Here is a 20108-nt window from a genome sequence, read left to right as displayed (position 1 = left end):
GAGCTCAAGCTGTGTGTTGGTGAAACTACGAGTGTCTTCCCCTGAAAGCAGAGGAATGATGAGGATGTTGAAAATGTGTTGGTGCAGCTCTCCTCACCTCCCTGAGCTGGGTGAGCTCAGTACCCTCCTTCCTCAGGAGACTTGCATCAGTAGCAGCACCTATTGCAACACATTGCGTGTGCCTGTGTTTTGTGTGTGTTGTGTACACTTAGCGCCTTTTCCTCCCTCCATCCCCAGTGCCTGCACTCTATTTCCATGAACCTTCACTGGAGATGTTAACCTGGCAGCCTTGTCAGAGAACCATGGGCTGGCCTCTGTTGCTTGGCCTGTCACACCCTTGCTCCTTGTGCTTTATCTAGTCTGGGGATTTCGGTTTCCCGGACCAGCTGGAGGGCTGGAGTATGCACGCATGAGCCTTCATTGCTCGTTGAACCCTGAATGAGTTTCTACACAGAGACTCTGCCAGTTGTGGTTTCTCACAGCTCAACAAGGCCTCCATTCATTTTTATTCCGATGGATGTTTTCTCTTTTAGGAAACTTCTCTCTCATGCAGGATTATTTGTCTGTAGTATATAATATAAATACCAATACATATAAATACCAATGCAGTATTTGGTGTGGTACTTTGATGGACTTGCAATGTTTTGCTTCTGAAATGAGAGACAGATCTTGGGGAGGTCCTGAACACAGTTGCCGAGCAAGCACGAATACCAAAGTTTAGTGGGAGCCCAGGTTTCCTGATGGTAACTTGTTGTGCTAACAGCAGATTCATTTGTTTCCTAATTAATCAGAAAGAGTGTTCTTTTTATTTCAGCCATCTGGAGGAGAGCATGTTGTTTAGCTTCTTGCTACTGCAAATTGGAGCTACACAGGAAAAAAGGATGTTTCAACTCGTGTTTTTGGCTTGTTTTTCTAGGTTGAGTCAATACAGAGCACATTAAAACATACAGTAATCAGCTGTAAAGATCATATCTCAAGGACTGCAAAAATGTAACTTAAAGTTTTGTCCCTGAGAAGACAAGAAAATATTGATGGTTTAATTGCTTATTATTCCTTGTTTTGTTCCATGGGATCAATTGTCAGACAAAGAAGATGTTTCCTGAGCGAACTGTAGGACTACTCTAGGACACCGCATTTGTTAGCGCATTGTAGGGAACGTTCAATGTCGCTTTTACATCTCTTCTTTGGATTAATGTCAAAAGCATATTGCCTGTCACACGATTTGCTGAGTGTGCCATTAGCTTGCTAACTCCCCACAAAGATCTTAAAACATTGCGTTTTTTTTTTTTTTTTCCTCCAGAAGTCGCATCTGCGCAACCTTTCTTTGGAAGCTGCATTGTTCGTGTGGAATATTTTCCAAGGAGCAGTCTGTCCCTATGTGATGTTTACTGTATTTTTGCCTCGCAGCCAGCAGATTTTAGTACAAACTTGCCTGGGGGTGGCCTTGTCCTATTTTCCTCTTAGATGGTTCTGGCATTTATAGAGCTTGGGAGATCGTGCTTCTGAATTTTCCAGTCTGAAGAGCTCGAGCCAAAACAGCAGGGGAGATAGCAAACCTGTACGTTGTTTGGCTTACGGCAGCTGGGCCTGTTTTTCCTTTGACCTAAAGCAATGGCAGATTTTCTTGGGTTCAGTGTGGAGGAGGGGGGATGTGAAGAAGAGGAAAGATATGAGGGAAATTGCTTTATCTCTTTGCTTGGAAAAAACAACCTATTTTTTTTATTATTTACTTTTCCCCCCACGCCAATGCCTATTTTTGATCCCCTAACAAAGGTAACTTAATAAACCTCAAGTTACATTTACATCACAGGTAGGGAGCTGTTCTTTTTCTTGGAGCTGATTTATGGATGCCAATTACTGATGAGAAAAGGGACTGCGTTTTGTTTTAATATTGCATTACTATTTTGAGCAACAAGCTCTTTCTATGTTGTCATACCGTTGTGCTTGCAGAGTTGACTTTTTATTAGAGGATTGGCTCCTCTGGGGTTTTTAGTGACATTTCATAGCTTCCCACCACACTCTATTTTCTCCTTTACAACTTGGTCAGTGGAAAAAAAAAAAAAAAAATCAAGAAAAAACAAAACAAAAAAAAATCAACCAACCCTCTTGCCAGTTAGTGCCCAAAGCCTCTACTGGGGAATGAACTTTGATGAATGAATGTGGGAAAATTGGAAATATCCTGCAGATGGGTGGCTCAGAGAATATAGCAACTCTTACAGCTTGGCCTTGTTCTCAGAGAGCCTTTGTCGTCTGTAAACACTTTCTCTGCAGTCTTCCCCTCTAAATGAGGTTTCCTGTGGAAATAGACCTCACTGTAGCTGCCTTTTACTTGTCCTGCTCTTACATTTAGCAGCAGATGTTTCAGTTAAGTTTTGCATTTATGTAATAGTGTTGTTTCCTTGTGCCACAGAGTGATTTTATTCATGAAGGAATGCTTTTTAAATGCGATTGTTCGAGTCCCAAGCTCATGGATTCCAGGAACATAGGAAAGTTTCCTAAAAAGTTGGTGAGAACAGCGAGTGGTGAAGCTCGCCACTTGTTTAAAGTGGAACACGAAGTAATGCTGCCTGTAGTGCTGAGCACTTCTGAGGGACTCATCCTGATTAAATCAAATTCAAAAGTGTTGTTTTTCTTAGGATTCTTGATTGTATATCTACACTGCTGTGGGAGAAACAATTCATAGATCCTGAGCATCCTCAGCTGAACATGAAGAGAAAGAACAAAGTCATCTTTCTTCCCCTTTCAGTATTTTCTCCCTTTATATTGTTTACTTCATAGATTTTTCTTGCAGATGTGTGAGTATATTCATAACAACTGTTGTAGGAGAAACTATCGGCTCTGATGTACTTCAGGCAGGGCATGAAGCTATGAAGCTATGGGGCTGCTGCTTCTGTGAGGAAGCTCTTTACCTGCTTCATAGTGCAAGTGCTCATCCAGAGTAAAAAGAAAAAATAATAATAAAATCCAAATTGGCAACTTCTGACAAATTTCCCACCCTTCCTCTTTTTCCCATCTGCAGTACACACTAGGTTACTTGTAACTTGTGTGTGTCACCATTTCATACCAACGGGAAGATGCACCTACAGTAGGTGGAAGAACCAGGAGAATCATCATCATGGCCTACGGCTTCCTAATGAGGGGGAGTGGAGGGACAGGCACCAATCTCTTCTCTTTAGTGACCAGCGATAGGACCCACAGGAATGGTGTTAAGCTGAGGCAGGAGGGGTTCAGGCTAGACATCAGGAAGAGGTTCTTCACCGAGAGGGTGGTCTCACACTGCAACAGGCTCCCCAGGGAAGTAGTCACTGTACCAAGCCTGTTGGAGTTTAAGAAGTGTTTGGACTGTGCACTTAGCCACGTGGTCTGAATTTTTGGGTAGACCTGTGTGGAGTCAGGAGTTGGACTCAATGATCCTTGTGGGTCCCTTCCAACTCAGGATATTCTGTGATTCTATGCCAGGCAGAGCAGATGTACCTTCACACTGAGAGGGAAGGGTCAGCACGGAGCAGGTGTTGCAGAACCAGCATTTTTGGTGTCTTCTGGCTGGGAAGTGGGAACACCTCAGGCTGCCCGAGTGGGCCAGGGTGGACCTGAAGCCTTCCAAAGATACCGTGGCTTCAGAGCCGTGTAGTGTTTTATATGGACTAGCGATCCAGTCCCACTTAACAGTTGTACATTTCTTTTCCTCTATTCTTTCTGGTCCTCAGGTCAGCCTTGCAGTATGAGGCTTTTGTTACTTCACAGCTTAATTTGTTTCTTGTGATCTGGATAAAATACCCTCATGTTTTCAAGTTTCACTTTTTCTGCATAGACAGACTGTTTAAATTAGATAAATGTAAAAAGAAAGTAATCCCTTCAGAGGCGATAATTTATCTCAATTTCCTGTAATAATCATCACTTTTCAGTTATTTTCTTCATGTAGCATGAACTTGCTCTGCTTTTTGTTGCCCTTTGTCATCCCACAGATCCCAAGAGGCTGTAGTGAATTCATATTTCACATCTTCCCCTTATTTCAGTGATCGTCCAAACCAAAAGCAAAAAAAGCAGGCAAAGGACCCTTGTACCTGCATGAACATCCTCTGTTGGATTTTGGTATTGCCCCTCATCTCACCTTTTTCACTAAATGTAAAAATTCCTATAACTTGTCTACTGGTATTTAATAATTTTACTGCTGTCATTAGGAATAGATTTTCTTTCCTATGCTGAACTCACTCAGGGAGATTGTAGTTACTATTTACTGATTTCTTTCAGTGTTTTCAAGAAAATCTTCCTTAATGCTCTAATAGAAGATCTGGTAGATTCTTCGTTGATATTAATTGCTGCATAATGAAGTGCCCTTGAAAGTCAGTTATGTAAATGAGCAGCCTTGAGCTGGCCATCAGAACAATGCTGGCTTGATCTTTAATTTAATAATTGAGGAGTTGGAACATAAAATGGTTCTTTAAATCTGAAATTGGGTAGAATCATATTTTTATTAGACAAATTCTAATGGCATGAACTATGATATATTGGTGGTATAAAATTTAGTTTAGCTGATTACTTTGCATGCAGGCAAGCACTTTAAATACAGTTATTTCTTAGGAAGAAGTCTTGTGTTCAGTTGCCTTAGGTATTTTTAGGTGATTATTTTGAAAGAAGTTGCTAACTTGTGGCTTTAAAATACCAAGTAGGGTCTTTTTGAAATATATTGTGTCTGTTTTCCTCCCTTCCTGCTTACCTTTGTTATGATAAAAATCACAATTCTTCTGTAACAGTTCTATGTATTTTCCTTGAAAACACATCATACCTGAGTCTTTTGGCTTATTAAAAAAGCCCATGAGTTCTAGACAACTGAGGGCAGTACATCATCTAAGTAATTTCGTCAGTTCAGGTAAAGTTTATTAATTGTTACATACAAGATATGCAGAAATTGGTGGATGCGAAGTTATTTGCAAATACAGCCTTGGCAAACCTCCTCTGGAATTCTGAACGGGTTTTCCAGCTAGACTTAGTCATTTTTTCCCTAATGTCTTGGCATAGCTGATCACTCAGGAGTGACATATGGTAGAAACATGCTCTAAGGGACAAGTCTCCCGGATGGCGCACAGCACCACACAAGATAGACAGATGGTGGCTTATTCAACCTTGGAAAAAGTTTAATCCTACATATTGGCAAGGCGGCCTGGGTACCGAGAGAGAGGCACACACATGCCTGTGAAATCACAAAGCTTTTGCGAATTTGCTTGTTATTATTACTGAAAGAGCTAGAAGGATTGTGGTGACATTATACAGAGTAAATATCTGCAAAGTTACATGTTCAGCATGCTATCAGGAAAAAGCAAAGTCACCTAGAAAGTGGAAATCCCAGAGTTAGCAGAAGACTGCAGAAAACAAAGTTTGCTGAACTTCCCACAGCTGTTTTTAGACTAAAAGATCTTTATTCAGCGAAGTTGTTGAGTACTTAACCCATGCACGAATAGCTGTTGATTAAATGGACTATCTAATGGGAGAAAGGGTATTTTATGTTTTTCGTGGTTTTACTTAAGTTTCAGGGGTTGTTATCAGTTTTGTGAAGTGCATTAAAAGCATTTCAGAGCACAGGATCTGTAACCTGTATTTTAGTTTAGTAATCTTAAATGTAAGTTCAAACAAAGTTACAAATTGCCTGACACTACATTTAAATTTATAGCAGAAAATGCAATGTGTATGTTACAGTTTTAAAATAAGAGCATCAGGCCTATCATTTAAATATATTGTGCTTAAGATGGTGAAGAGAGCCCCAGAGTATCTCGGGTGAAAAAATGAATTGCTGGTGTGGTTTATTGAGATACCTAAGAAAGAACACAATCTGGTGTGAAATCTTTCTGGAATTCCAGTAGTGACTGATCTTCTGGAGGCAGCACAGTGTTTTGTAAGGATCTTGAAAATACTGACCCATTGAGAACATGAAGGATTGTCTGCCAAATGTCTTTTTCACTTTATTTTCTTTTATTTTTCTGGTAGATCACGCTCTATATTCATAACCAGAAGGAACAGGAAGAATCTCCAGACTCCCTGAACTTCAAGGATATCACTATGTTGTATTGGGTGAGTTTAAACTAGACAAGACTTTTCTTTCTGAAACACTTTCAGAAAGGTAAATATAATTCAAACAAGCTATTCTTTTGTTAGTAGAGGAATACTTTAGTCAAATTAATCTCATGCCAGTAACATTTCAGCCTGGCTGAATAATGAAGTGATCTTTCTGATACATATTTGATTGTGATTATGTATTTAGGCATGTTTTGATGTGTGTGTATAGATAGTTATTCATATGCATAACTGTAGCTGAACGTTACTCATATTTTTTAGATACTGGCATATTTTGATTTATTAGTTCTGGAAATTTTTGTGGAAATATATTGGTTTCCAGGAAATCTCTCAGGTGAAAGTGATGCAGAAGGAAGGGGCAGAAGCGATATGCTTGGAGCAGCCAGTATATTGCTAATTATTTGCCAGGATGTGGAAGACCCTGTTAATATTACTGTTTAACCTACTGAGAAAAATGACTTGAAAATGAGATCCTAGTTGCTGAATTCTGAAGTCAGATGGCTCATTTGGCATTGAATGACAAGTACTTCTGAAACGTGATGCAGTGTCAGAGTCTGAGAGGCAGTTACAGAGAGAGAGCATAATTCAATAACCTGTTTAGGTTATGGATTGAATACGTAAAAGACATTACATTCCTGCTTTCAGCTGAGGGTGCTCTTGTGTAATATGATGATATGCTTACTTTGGGGATAGTAAACATGAACGTTCTTCCTGAATACCTTTCAGGTACTTATTTTCTTGTCACTCTTTTCTTTATTTTGCTGTGCTCCGTTGTGAGAAATGGTGATCAAATCATAGCTGAACCTGAAAGTATAATGTAGTTGCTGCAGAACTAGTGCAATCTTTCTGATTTATTTTTTCAGCTTCTATAGCTAATTATTATAGGACTAAGCTGGTACAAATTTGATTAATTAAATTTTGTGTCCAAGTGCACAGTCAGCAAAATAAAACAGACAGCAGTTTACTCCCAGCCTAGACATTGCAAAATTTTCTTACATGCCACATAGAAGAAGCGAGTGATTTGGTAGCCCATCCTGCCCCCTAAGGCAGAGTCCTGGCTTGTTGTCACAAAGCATGCTTGTGGGCCTTCCAAACATCATTTATTTGTGAGAAAGAGAGCTACAATCTGGTGAGATGATTAAAATTCTGCAGATCCACAGCTGACACCTTTTTGACCCAGATCTGAAGTTCAGGCTTGGAAGTACTTGAGTCCCTTGAAATTTTAAGTTATGCTTCATGGAATTGCTGCTTATATAATTCATAGACTAGGCGTGATCGTGCCGTTGTTGAATTGCTGAACGCCAATGTGTGTGAATCAGCCATCTGCTGTCAGGGCTCACTCTTGTATCTCCCCGGCCAGTGACAGTGGAGGTCATTAAACCACGATGGCTCTCACTCAGATGGGCATGGTTTGAGGTCATAACATAGCCGTATCAAAAAAAAAAAAAAAGTCACTTTTCTTCAGCCTACTGAGAGTAATGACATTTGAAGGACTGAAGTGGAGAAAAGTGGAGTTGGAATAGGGGAATGGAGACGCACACAGATGTAAAAGGTTTGGATATGTGAGAGGGGCAATGTCTGGCTTTTGCAGTAGGGTTTTTGAGTTAATTGTGGGACCAGATGAGGAGTAGGGAAACGATGTACACGGGAGAGGAGCAACTTTCAGCATTTGGAAGGGAACCTGCATATAGTAGGTGGGTTTTCTTTTTAGAGGACCGTAAGTCATTGACCTAAGAGTGGTAAGGTAACTGAGATATAAAATGCATGCAGTCTTATTTTATTCTGTCTAGACTTGTGTACCTTGTGCACTTCCTAATTGGAGAGTGATTGGGTTCTTTTTTAACTCCTACAAAGCTTCTGTGTGCTTTGCTCCAACAGCCGAACGTCCTAGAAACCCAGAATACTCGCCAGGTTAGATCTTTTGTGTTTAAGCTTGCTTTGAAGCTTGATCAGGATGTGGGTTAGTGCTAATCGTAGGATTCTGCGCCACTTTGCTCTGCCAGGTCCTGTTTCTTTGGAGATGTGGTAATCAATACCAAAAAGTCAAACGCAGAAACAAAAATACATGACAGGGAGATAACTGATCCAAACCAAAGGAAACTTAGAAGGTGGTGAGGACAGGACACGACTTCGTGTATAGCAGGGGGAATTCTGCCATGCTAGTTCCTGCTAATTGCTGCCAGGCTGCTGAGAGCCTCTGAAGTCAAGGTCATACTGAAACTTGAAAATCAGGACTGAAATGTCTTGCACACCTTGAGGAATGCATTTGGTCTTTATTCCAAAAGCAGTGTAGCCAAACAGGGAGAAAGAACATTAATCCTCATTCAGTCCATAATCTGGTAGTAGGGAAGTGTGGAGTTGTAATTGCCTTCTTTACTTTGATTTTTCCTTGTTATGAGGTGGTGAGGTTTTTTTTAGGTGTTAATTCGTTATTTAGTAATTAATTCTGCCCCTCACCCCCCTTTCCCTTTGAAGCCCTGGTTTAGAAATGATAACCTGCAGGCCTGCATGAGCACGAGCAGTAGGGCTGTGCGCTGGAGGCGGCCGGCGTACCTCTGTCAGATCTGCAGGTAAAGCTGAAAATGGCTGCGATCACTTTTATGCTTTCTGTCTGTCCCCCTTTGTTCCTTCTCCCTCCCGCTTTCCCTCGTGCTCACTTGCTCTCTCTTTAGTTTAACACAGTTGAACAGCAGTGAAGTGTAAAATGTGCTTTTGCCAAGGTCAGTTTCTTGTGATTACTCGCCTGTGGCAACTTATGCCAGTTGCAACAGACTGAGTCTCAGCAGTCCACAAAGTCACACTGGTGCTTATGCAGAGGACACCCAGTGTAGGTTATAGTAACCGTAGTCTGGAATAGCCCGCAATGCTGCTGAATTTTAGCAGCTTTATTTAACTCTTCCCATCTAGCTCACACTTGCTTCAGTGGTTTGGAGCCTGTTCCACGGAGTGGTAAGATTGTCCTGTTCTCTGGGGACCCTCGTGGAGGTTTTTGCGAAGAGTAAGTTCTTGTTGTTAGAGGTTGTTTGCTTTCTTGTAGTGGGTTGCCCAAATTCCAGGACGTACTCATAGGAGAAAATATAATAAAGCATCACTGATGCATTGCATCTTCTAAATATTATATATAAATATAATATTTATATATATATTTGGGTTGCTTTTGGAGAAAATCCTATCAAATACTGCTCTATTGAAAATGACATAAGACAGAAGAGAAAATCGATATTTACATAACAAGAAGCATTATGTAAAAGTTTAAGAAGTTGCTTATTAAAGCAAGAATGCAGAAGACAGTGACACAGTCTTTACACCCCTTTTAAAACGTTGTATACACTCATAAGCATGAAACTTTTTTTTTTATTAGAACCTAATAATGGTTTTGCCTACTGTGACTGAGGAAGGAGTGCAAAATTCAAGAACATCTGCTTTTGGAGATATGATTTGTTGGATCCTATTGCATTTGGGTACCACTAGGTGGGAGGTACCCCAGCTTTCATTCCCCTTTCTCATGTATGAGCAAACTTATCTCTTTATGGAAAACTACTATGTTTAGAACAAGAAAGTCTGAACTTCGGATATGATTTTGCTTATTTGTATTATAATTGACAAAATATGTAGTTTTTTATTCTGGAAGTGTTTACTTCTATAGGAAGCATTTCGCTCTTCAGCTCTCGGATAGAGATTTTGGGTTACCTGTCCATCACTACTGACTACTAGAGAGGCAGTGAGTTGTCTAGACGATCAGCTGAAGGGCTAGAGCTGAACTTCAGTGGCCTTTGAAATTCAGTTAAGCGCAAAATTTCATTGCTTAAAATTGATTATGCATTTGATTCATTTTGAAACCATGTAATACTATATTAAACACTGCTCTCTCATGTTGGAATGAGTCTTGGAATTAGTAAAATAATGGGTCAGCATCTGAGTCTTGATCTTGTAGACACCTGCGCACAAAGCACACAAGAAAAAATCCTGTTGAGCTCAGTGAAACTCCCCACAAAACAAGGTGAGGACGGAGAAGCCATTTGAAGAAGGGTCCATCATGTATTTTCTGTTTAATCTTGCTTCCAGGCTTACACAAAGTTTGCTTTTTTTTTTTTTTTTTTTTTTTTTTTTTTTTTTTTTTGAGGCAGATGTCACTTGTTGCCTTTTTTTGCATACATAGAAGAGAATGAAATTAATCTTTTGTTGCAAGTATGTTTTGGACTGTCATTTGCTTATCTCATTCTATTGCCATTCCAACCCCTACTCCTTTGCTTTTAATAGCAATTTTATGGGCTCAGCTCTTATGGAAGAATATGCTGTGGTAGCTCTGTTCAGACTTTGGGAAGATTGAACTGTCTGCTCAGCTTGTCTTCAAGGTAGAAATGCGTGGTGGAAATGAGCACTGGTGTGTGTGTGTGTGTCTCTGCTGTGGTATACAGGCTTGTAGCACTTGCAGAGGTGCAAGATGTCTTCTGACTGCTTTAGAGGGACAATGGAAACACGGGTTACCCTTCCAAAGAAAGTGGTACCAGTAGAAGCTCAGCTGGTCGGTCTTCAGCCAGCTGAGAAATGAACAAAAGGGTGTTCTTGGGTGCAATAATACAGAAGAGTTGCATTGTCTGTTCTCACCAGAATGTATCCCATTCATTTCTTTTAATCTCAAGGAACTCGAGAGAAGGAAAGAACTACTCAGCAGTTTTTTTGGAACATTCCTAAAGACATTCCTGCAGTGAGCTGCTGCTGATGCATGCTCAGAGGATTTCCTCATCAGTATGTCCAGCACAAGCAAAGGGTTGACAGTTGAGGGTTGACAAGGGTTGACAAGCAAAGGGTTGACAGAAGCCTGCACAAAACATTGAACTCGTTCAAAGCTATGTGCAGAGCTCCTAAACAATTTTTAAAAATTCATTAGAACTTTGCTATTTCTCAAGTTCTTTCTTCCTTGATTTTGGGTGGTAGCAGAAATACTTTGCTATTAACATGGAAAGTGTATATGTATATATTTTTTGGACTAGTGAGAATCAAGAAGTCTTGCAAAATTTGCAGCCTTTTTTTTTTTTTTTTAAACTCATGGGTTGAGATGTGAAAGCTTGTTTAAGGGATTTATCCATATAATTTCTAGTAGTTTTAAAGGGAGCCCTTTGAGTCAGTGACCTAGTCAGCTTTTAAATGTTTGCTGTGCTAATTCAGCTGCGATGGAAATAAGCACTTTAACATATGGATAGATTTATACCTTTGTAATGCATCTGCAGTTTGTGAGTACCACAAGAGGTTTGTGTTGTGCAGCAAAGCATCTCTTTCTCTTGTGAACTCTTAGTGTTTATCTTTCTTGGATTGGGAGCAGCAGTAATACCCCCTCTTAGCATTCAGTTCACCTTGAGACATAGGGGGTGTCAGAGAACTTGGAGCCAGGTAAAGAGAAGTCAATATCAATACACTTAGGCAGAGAAAATACTCTCAAGTCCTGTATGAAAGATGGTTGTTCCAAATGAAGGCCTGTGTAATAGTTATCACCCTTACATCCTTGGAAGATGAAAGGGAAACCGGTTGATAAATTGTGTTTTTGTGTTTCCCCTTTTAATAGTAAGATTATTTTTAAGCTTCTAACAGCTTTTAATAAATGCTGGTTTTCGATTTCAGTTATGACAAGACAACATCATCCTGATGGTTTCCTTCTTATCGGATAGGCAAAATTCAACAACTAAGTGAATGTAGGAGGCAGGGTTTCTTACGGTTTGTTACTTACAGCTTTGACACCTGAATCACTGCAAGGACTAGGACAGTCTATAACGTGACTTCAGCTTCCACATGGGAAATATTGGCTAATAATTTCCTGCCTCTTGGGTGCATGTGAAGATTAATTTCACAGAACAAGTGAAGTATTTATTAATAAATGGCCATTCTTGGGATGTCACTTACTTGTTCCTAGCAGTGACACGGGTAATATATTGCTCCTGAGAGGAATGTAGATGAGCACATAAAACAAAAGGCATACATTTGAGTAATTTTCATCATCCTTCCTGAAAGCACGTGTATTCAGTAGTGTCCATGTTAGTACTTACTGTTCTGATGATTTTAAACTGCTAAGGAAGAAATACCGCCAAATATGAAGGAGGAACCCAAGGTCATGCTCACTTTGCGTGCCTTCAGGTTGCACCTACAGGAGCAGTTGATAATCTTTCTTTAAAGCAGCATTCATTTTAAATCCAGCTAAATTTTAGAAATTTAATCTTGTTGCGTGTTTTCTGAGGTGCAAGTACGAGGTATGATTGAATTGTGAAGTGTTAAGAGAAGCGTGGCTATTTTTTTTTTATTCTTTATTTTTTGTAAAACAGTTACAGTTGCATAAAATATTTTGCCAGTCCTTTTCCAGTGTCAGAACTGTCATTTGGTCTGTGATGGGAGATGTGGGAAAATGAGCATTTCTGTACGTTTCTTTCAGTGGTCAACTTGAAGGATACATATATGACTGAACAGCAAGGTCATACAGGGTTTTGAAGGAGTTTTAGATGCTTTTATTATTATTTTTTTTAGCTCCCTAATGAAAAAAAAAAGCCTCTGGATCTATATATTTTTTTCTTTATATGTTTAGACTTCTGTATTATACTGTAAATATTAAAAATAGTCTTATGATAAATATCCTTTGGGCTTAAATTGGAATTGCTTCACAGAGTTTTTGGATGTGAGTTGGCAGAAAAGAAATGTCGTAAATTTGAAGGGCAAGGGAGGGAGAGTGCACTTGAAAACCCGATTTGCTATAAAAGCTCAGGCACAGAGGTGATTTTTGACAAGGTGCTGAGTATCTAAGCTGCTGTCTGAAAGGAGCAGTGATCTCTGTCCTGCAGACATTGGTTCCTCTGCTGTTGTGTCATTGCACTGAGATTGTTTTTAGTGCTGTAGTCTAATTTACCTAAACATTACATTGGGGAGAGGAGTGGGGAGGGTGGAAACAACAAGAACAATTCACCAGCTTTACTAAATCTCAACTGATTTTAAAAATTTGTGTTATTGAAGGTACTGGCAGTGCCTGAGTTGTGCCTTAATGAGTCTTTCGTTGTAATTTCAGCCAGAATGGTCTCTTTGCCTTTGCGCCCCGCAGTTGACATGAGAGTTTGCAGCTGTGTTGAATACAGCTTAGGAATGTGGTGTGGCATGCTAACTGTCCTCTGCAAGGTTTCGCTGCCTGCAGGAGTTGCTGAAGGTTACTGGCGGTGGTTTTAAACCATTGATACAAACATACATAAGAGCACAATTCAGAACTGAAAAGACACTGTTAATTTATGTTGCATTTTATATTTTGTAATTAAGATGAAAGTTAAGTTTCTATCTTATATTATTGATGGAGTTTTTTCTCTCTCAGGAATTAAACCTGAAGCAATAACTTATGAATCATACTCTTTGTCCCACTTACAGACTAACTTGACTGATCAGCGATTTTTCTTCTGGCATGATTTAAGGGGAAAGACATTTAATTTTTTGTGTGTGGTTTCTAATCATTATTGGCTATTGAAGAAAGACAGAGATGAAGACAGTCCAGCTAAACAGCTGATTTTATTTAGAATTGTGCTTCTAAAGAGTCACATCATACAATAAAATATAATGATTGCACAAGAGAGACTGTAAGATGCAGATCTCTGATTCTTTAGTGTCAGACAAGGATGAGTTGTAAGAACTCATTATTATGCTCATAATTCCTTACCTATTCCTTTCAGTAGTTTCCATATACATATAAGATAATAATTAAAAAACAAAAAACAAAACTATTTCATATGTGGAAAATGTTTCTTGCAGATAAACCCCAAAGCACGGAGCTGTTGTATTTTAGATTTTATTTAAGCTACTTGCAATGTAATGGTAATTTGAATTTGTATACAAATTGTACTGCTTGTGTGACTTCTACCACACTTAATAACCATTATTTTATTGGGTGACATTATTTTTGATGTTATATTTATCTCGTAGTATAACCAAACGCACAACATGTTTCAGTGCTAATTTTGTAGGAACTTGAAAAGCAAAGCCCAACTTCAGTACTGCTTTACAAGTTTACAAAAGTATAATAATCTAGAATTAGCACATTAAAGCACTATAAGAAAGGTTTCTCTTGTTACTAAGAGTAACCATATACCTTTTTCTATATTAACCTGTTTCACACTGATTTTATGACCAAGATTTAAATTCTTGTATGTCCTTTGTAGAATTTGTAAAAGCTTTTAGCTAGGCTTCTCAAAACCTCATTTTTTATTTGCATGCATTCATTAGCCCTGGTGACAGAAATCTTTCATACAAACGATAAATAATGTAATCTGTTTGGTATTATAGAATCTCTCCTTCTTGCTATACGTTCATTGTCAGAACTTGACTAAAGGAATTTGTTTCATGCAGTGCAACACTTCTTTCCTAATTACCTGTAAGGAAAACACAAATGGATGTGTCAGTTGTACAGTGGTGGACCTATGCAATGTATTTCCTTAAGAAATTAATGTATATATTTCTTTTGTAATGTGTGAAGACTCAAAATCCACACCTTTATTCCATGACCAATTAGTAGGTACTTTATCTTTTAGTAAACTAAAGCATTTTTTTAAAGTTACTTTACAACATTTATGCTGGAATAATTGTTGAATTGACTAAAGAAGAGAGCAATGCGTCATGTGTATGATACCTACAAGAACAGACTACAGGCAAAAGAATATATCATGGGTAAAATCCACAGATTCTCTCTGCAGGTAGGGGGGAATCCAGACCATTCTCCTGCGTCCTGTTGGCACGTGGTCATTCATCTGTGGGGAATGAAACCCCCCTGGTTCTTATGTAGGTAAATCCGACTCCTTAAATTGCTGGCATCGTTTTGAGCCAAATATTTCTTGCCAGTTACACAGTGAATGGGAAAACTTTTCTTTTAAGGAAAAAACAGAACTGAATGGTAAATGTGACAGAAATATTTATCATAGGGCTTTTCTCTGAAGAGTAATCTCTGATATGAGCAGCTCTTACTTCCAGGTGATGTTTGCCTCCTTTCAAACTGACCAAACAGCAATCCTTCACTCAAAAACGTAAAGCAAAACTTGCTCTCGAATTCTTCCTTTCTGCTCCCTGCTGGAGTCATCCAGTTTTGTTGATCATGATGTAATCTGTTGCATAACCAGAGACTACAGAGCCTACTGCTACAGCCTGCTTCTTTCTTGGCACTGCCGGGAGGCTTCAAAGAGCGACTGTGTGTGTGGGGCGGCTGCTCTACCAGCAAGACCAAGAGGATCAAAGCATATGTTTAGAGTCGAAAAACAACTCAAAGGAATGATGACCACATGACTGCCGTTCGGAAAGTGAAAGTGGTCTCACAAAAAGGAGCTATTTTGAAGTTTAGGATAATTATTTCAAATTTTATACAGCCAGAAGAGATCAGGGAAATTCATAAGGATCTTATTTTGTAGTTACTTGATATGAGAAAATTTCTCATGTTTTAGATGATTAGATGTTTTGACAGATATATGCAGTTTAATTATTTTGTGCATGATTTTATTCTGTATCGTGTTGCTGTCTTGGCTTTTTCTCTAGTGTTTGCAGTTTTTATCTGAAATCAGTAGAAAAATTACTTTGAAAGTAAGAAAAGAATTGCAGGAATTTATTTTTTTTTATGTAGAATTTTTCTCTGAAGGTCGAACAGTTGTTTCAAGATTGTGTTTAATGAGCTTGGGAAAAATACAGATTTAAAAAAAAATCTTTAATTTCACAATAAATGGAAGGAATTTATCTTTATAGCATCCCCAGACAGTTTGGATGAAAATGCCTGATTTTTCAGGAGATACCTAATTTAATACCATCTTGATTATTTTTCAGATAATTTCATTGATCAAGTTTTCTTTATTATTCCTTGTCCTTTAACTGTGCTTTACATCATGATACACCACATGCTTAAACTGATCCTTTTTCAATGTCAAATGTTCAATTTTTTCACTTTCAATTCCAAATATTTTTCTTTAAGCATTTCCTGATGGCATTAATATTTACCTGTGCTGATGTAGTAAGTTGTCATAATGAGACTGTAGCCTTCTTGGCTTCGTGTTTTTGGTGAAAATGGGTATGATATACAGAATATTAAAAAGAAACCACGTGTCTTTCACACTGTCAGCTTTATGGCGCTATTCTAGCTCCTATTCCATTTGTTGTGTTGTTTACCTTCATACTGCTCTGTGTTTTTGTTACAGGGAACATGATAGTAGCTTGCTTTTCATACCCATCAAGTCTTAAATCAAGGGAGGCAGAGGAGTGTTGGAGATGGGTGAGCTTACTGCTCCCTCCTTGCTGTCCCTCTCTAATCCTCTGAATGGTGAGCCAGTGCCTGTGCCTCCACTGTTGCAGTAGCTGGCTGATTGGCACGTATGTAGTGTTTCTCCTATGCTGTGAACCCTAAGAAAAACTGCAAAGCACAATGTGATCGCTCTTGATAGACACGCACTAAAGTGTAGCACCCTGATAAAGTGTATGGCACCCTTCCCACGCGTAACAAATCTGGGATTATTGTTTAACCAGGATTTGGAACTCCAGTGTCAGAAACACTCCTCCTCTCCTCTTTTCCCCTCTTCTTTCTTTGAGAAGCCTCACTGTATGTGCAAAACTATATGCTCTGAGGAGAGTTTGTTCTGATGACTGCAGGAGGAAGCCACAGTTGGGATTTCTGCTTTCTTTCTGTGACCGCTTTGCCCTCGGCGGTGGTGCCTGCGCCTCCACTGGCACTTCCTCCTGGTGCAGGGAGGAAGGGATGCTCTGTCACACCGGGCCCTCTTGAGACCACAGCTGCAAGGCTCTTGCTTACATTTTAAAGGATATGAGCAACCTGTATCTTTTCAAAGATGTGTTAGCCAAATTCAGAAATTATCCTGAGGATTACAAAAGGGGTTTTCTTTATCCAAAACCTACCCCAGACCATTTCTTGGAAGCATCAGTCTTTGAAAGCTTTTCTTTAAAAAGTCTTTCTTTTTAGCAAGAGCCAAACGAGATATTTTTCTTTGTCCTCCTTCACGAACCAGCTGGCTGAAATTAAAATACTTTAAAAATTAAGAGTTAAGGCAGCATGACTCAGCATGAAAAAATTCAGATCAATGTTTAAAGCTTAGCAGAGTTATAAATAACTTCAGGGATGGACAGTGCTCTCAGCCCTGATGGGAAGGCTGAGGGGCAGCTGAGAATGTTTTCTACTGTGCGTTTACAAATTGGAATATAAAGCTCACTAAAGCTAACCAGAGGTGAAGATCAAATGTTCTTTGGTTTCTTTAGTGCTTGGGTGTTTTTGAGGTAAAATTCTCAAAGAAAAATGCTCAAAGTTCTCCTTTTTGCAGCTTTAGTCTTTAGGAGGAAGACAACATGCTATGTGAACATGGTTTTCTTTTTTTTTTTTTTTTTTTTTAATGCTATTTACTATGTCAGCTTCTTGTGAAAGAGCTGGATTTATCAGCACTTGTGACATTGGTCTTTTCTGTCCCTAGCTTTGAAATGCCACCTGCATTTGTAGAATGGCACTTAGAGCTTTAAATCTAAGCTTACTACTACATTCTTTTGCATCACATTGTTCAATTGCTAGTTGTGTGTATAGTAAAAGAATAATACAAAATCATGTTTTCCTTTGGTTACATTTGTCCCTTGATTTAAGTAAGAAATGGTTGCTTTTCTTTACTAAACACAATCCTTTTGTGTTACATTGTTGAGCTGCTGTGCAATTTCCCTTAGACCTTCTAAACTGCTGCCTACCTTGCTGTTAAAATAAGAGGGCAATTTCTTGAAGACACTGCTGGAAAAATCAAGCATGCATTGATCCTAACTCTTGTTGAAGAAGGACCATCACCAGGTTACTAGTTGTGATAATAATGTTATTTGGCATGCGTTAGATACCCGTTCAAGTCTTTATTTTTATATATATTTCTGTCTCTCATTCCCTTACTAGAAAAATAGATCAGTAGCAGTGAAGTTGTGGTGTTTAGTGGAAACTCCTTTTCTCCTTTTTTTGGGTCATTGAATTCTCAGCTTTTGAGAGCCTTTTGTACTCTGTTTTTATGTTGAGGGTATTTTTGACAGGGACTCAATGCTCATTGCTGTTGCAGTTACTATGGAGAAGCTTTCCAACAGGAAGGCTTATGCTGTGTTTTCTGAAGATGGTCAAAGACTGAATTTGCCCAACTTCCTCATAACTTGCAGTTACGAAGTTCATTTTGTAACAGTTGCCTCTCGACTAAAAATTCCTTTGGCTCATCTGTGCTTCCTTTTAGGCTTCGCAATCTGTAGTGTCCTAATGGAAAAGATGAGAAGCAGAATGCAAAAGCAGTATATCCTGCTCGTCACAAGAGAAGTGAATGTGCTATTTTGTGGCTGCCTTGGAAATGAGTTTATTTGAGATTTCTGGTGTATGCTGAGACGTGTCTGTTAGTTTTCCCACTTGTTGGGCATGATTTGCATTGAGAGGTCAATACCTTATGCAGGATGCTAGGTTGTGGTGTTCTCCTTGACGTTGTGGAACAGGAGCCTTTAAATCAGTTTGTTTCGATGTGGAACGCATCCTGGGTCTGATGCTGAATGGCAACAATGCATATGCTTTGCTTCACATGTGGATTTTTTTTTTTTTTTCTGGTACCTTCTGTAGTTTTTCTTTGTATCTGATGCATTGAATACCACTTAAAGAGCTACCAGCATTAAGGTGCAGTTCAAAGTGGCAGAAAACCATATGAAGCTGAGAACTTTACCCAAAAATAGATTGTGAAAGGTTCTGAAAGCATTTTATTTTCATCTGCCCTGTTAGTGTCTTTGCTGATTGAACGCTTACTCTTAAGCCCACTGTTCTCAGACTGGTGAGGTTGTGTGATTTTTATTTTATTTTTTTTTAAGCTCTCACCTCCTCCAGTGATAGGAAGGCGATGCTGTATCCTTTGAAGGGCCCCAAGGTTTGATAGCATTGTGCTGCAGTGCGGGCTTTCAAACTGATCCTCTTCAGTCCACTGTGATGTGAAGGATACAAGCCTTTTTCTCCTTGTCCTTTTATTTCTTTCAAATCATCTGTTAAATACCTGAGAATGAACAGACGGTTGGGGAAAAGTTTTCCATATAATAAGGAAAGTTGGAGAAGAGGAGATTCAGAGAGGGAACTGTTTTCTAGGTTATGCCTGAAGGATTATTCGGATACTGCAGGAAAGACTTCATAACATGGAGCTAAGCCTCAAATCTCTTCAAACTCCTAACTGCACTTTCATCATTTATCTGTAAATACTGAGGTATTTTAAAGCCCTTTCAGATGGCTGGTGTCAGAAACTGAGCACGTAGGAGATGCTTTCTGGTCCTATTTTTTTGAGACATGATACAAGATGAGGAGGGAGTAGACTTTTGTAGAAGATCTTAAGGCTTCAAAAAATTGAAGGAGTAACAATGGTATTGGATAACATAAAAACTGCCTTGTCCAAGGTCACACTGCAGATAATTTCCAAGGGTTGGGATTATAATGAAGGTGTTGTTTTTTTTTTTGTTTTTTTTTTTGTTTGTTTTTTTTTCCTGCCTCCTGCCCTTCATAGCTGTAAAAGTCTAAATGTTCTTCCAAAATTTCAATACCAAAATCCCTGAGTTAAATCTGAAGCTATTCTTAAACTGCAGAGAAATTGTTTGCTGAACAGATGACAAAAAAAAACCAAAACAAAACAAAAAAAACAACAAAAAAAAAAAACCAGAGGACTGCTGTGTTTTGCTTCCTCTTCTTTTTTTATTTTTTTTTGTTCTTTTTGTGGCTCTGTCTCATTGAGCTTTGCAAGCCAAAGCTTGTGAACTCTTACTGAGGATAAAGGCTGAAGATTCTTGTGTATAATCATGAGCGAGCTGACAGATAGACTCTGTCAAAGTGACAGTTACTGTGTGTAAAAAATTAGTGATAGATGGGAAGGATTTTGTCATTGAGTCTTGTCCAAATTGTGAACATTTTCAATTGGTGACCTTTTCCAGTTTAATTAGTGTAAATCTTAAAAGCACAGGATATCGTGATTACAGGAGACAAATGTTGTTCAATTACATTGCAGAGCTTGTCCCCT

General features: G+C 38.9%; 1 protein-coding gene across 1 annotated transcript in view; it reads left to right on the top strand.

The window, feature by feature from the left end:
- Positions 1–20108, top strand: part of LDLRAD4 (low density lipoprotein receptor class A domain containing 4) — a 273896-nt gene that overhangs the window by 36648 nt on the left and 217140 nt on the right. The window contains exon 2 of the mRNA XM_084511073.1: positions 5983–6066. The gene's annotated coding sequence lies outside the window, so the exon portion shown is untranslated. The remainder of the gene's footprint in view (positions 1–5982; positions 6067–20108) is intronic.

Source organism: Aythya ferina, assembly GCF_964211825.1.
Source record: "Aythya ferina genome assembly, chromosome: 2".
Classification (NCBI taxonomy): Eukaryota; Metazoa; Chordata; class Aves; order Anseriformes; family Anatidae; genus Aythya; species Aythya ferina.
Note: the sequence above shows the minus strand (reverse complement) of the source record. Positions and strands in the feature narration are given on the sequence as shown.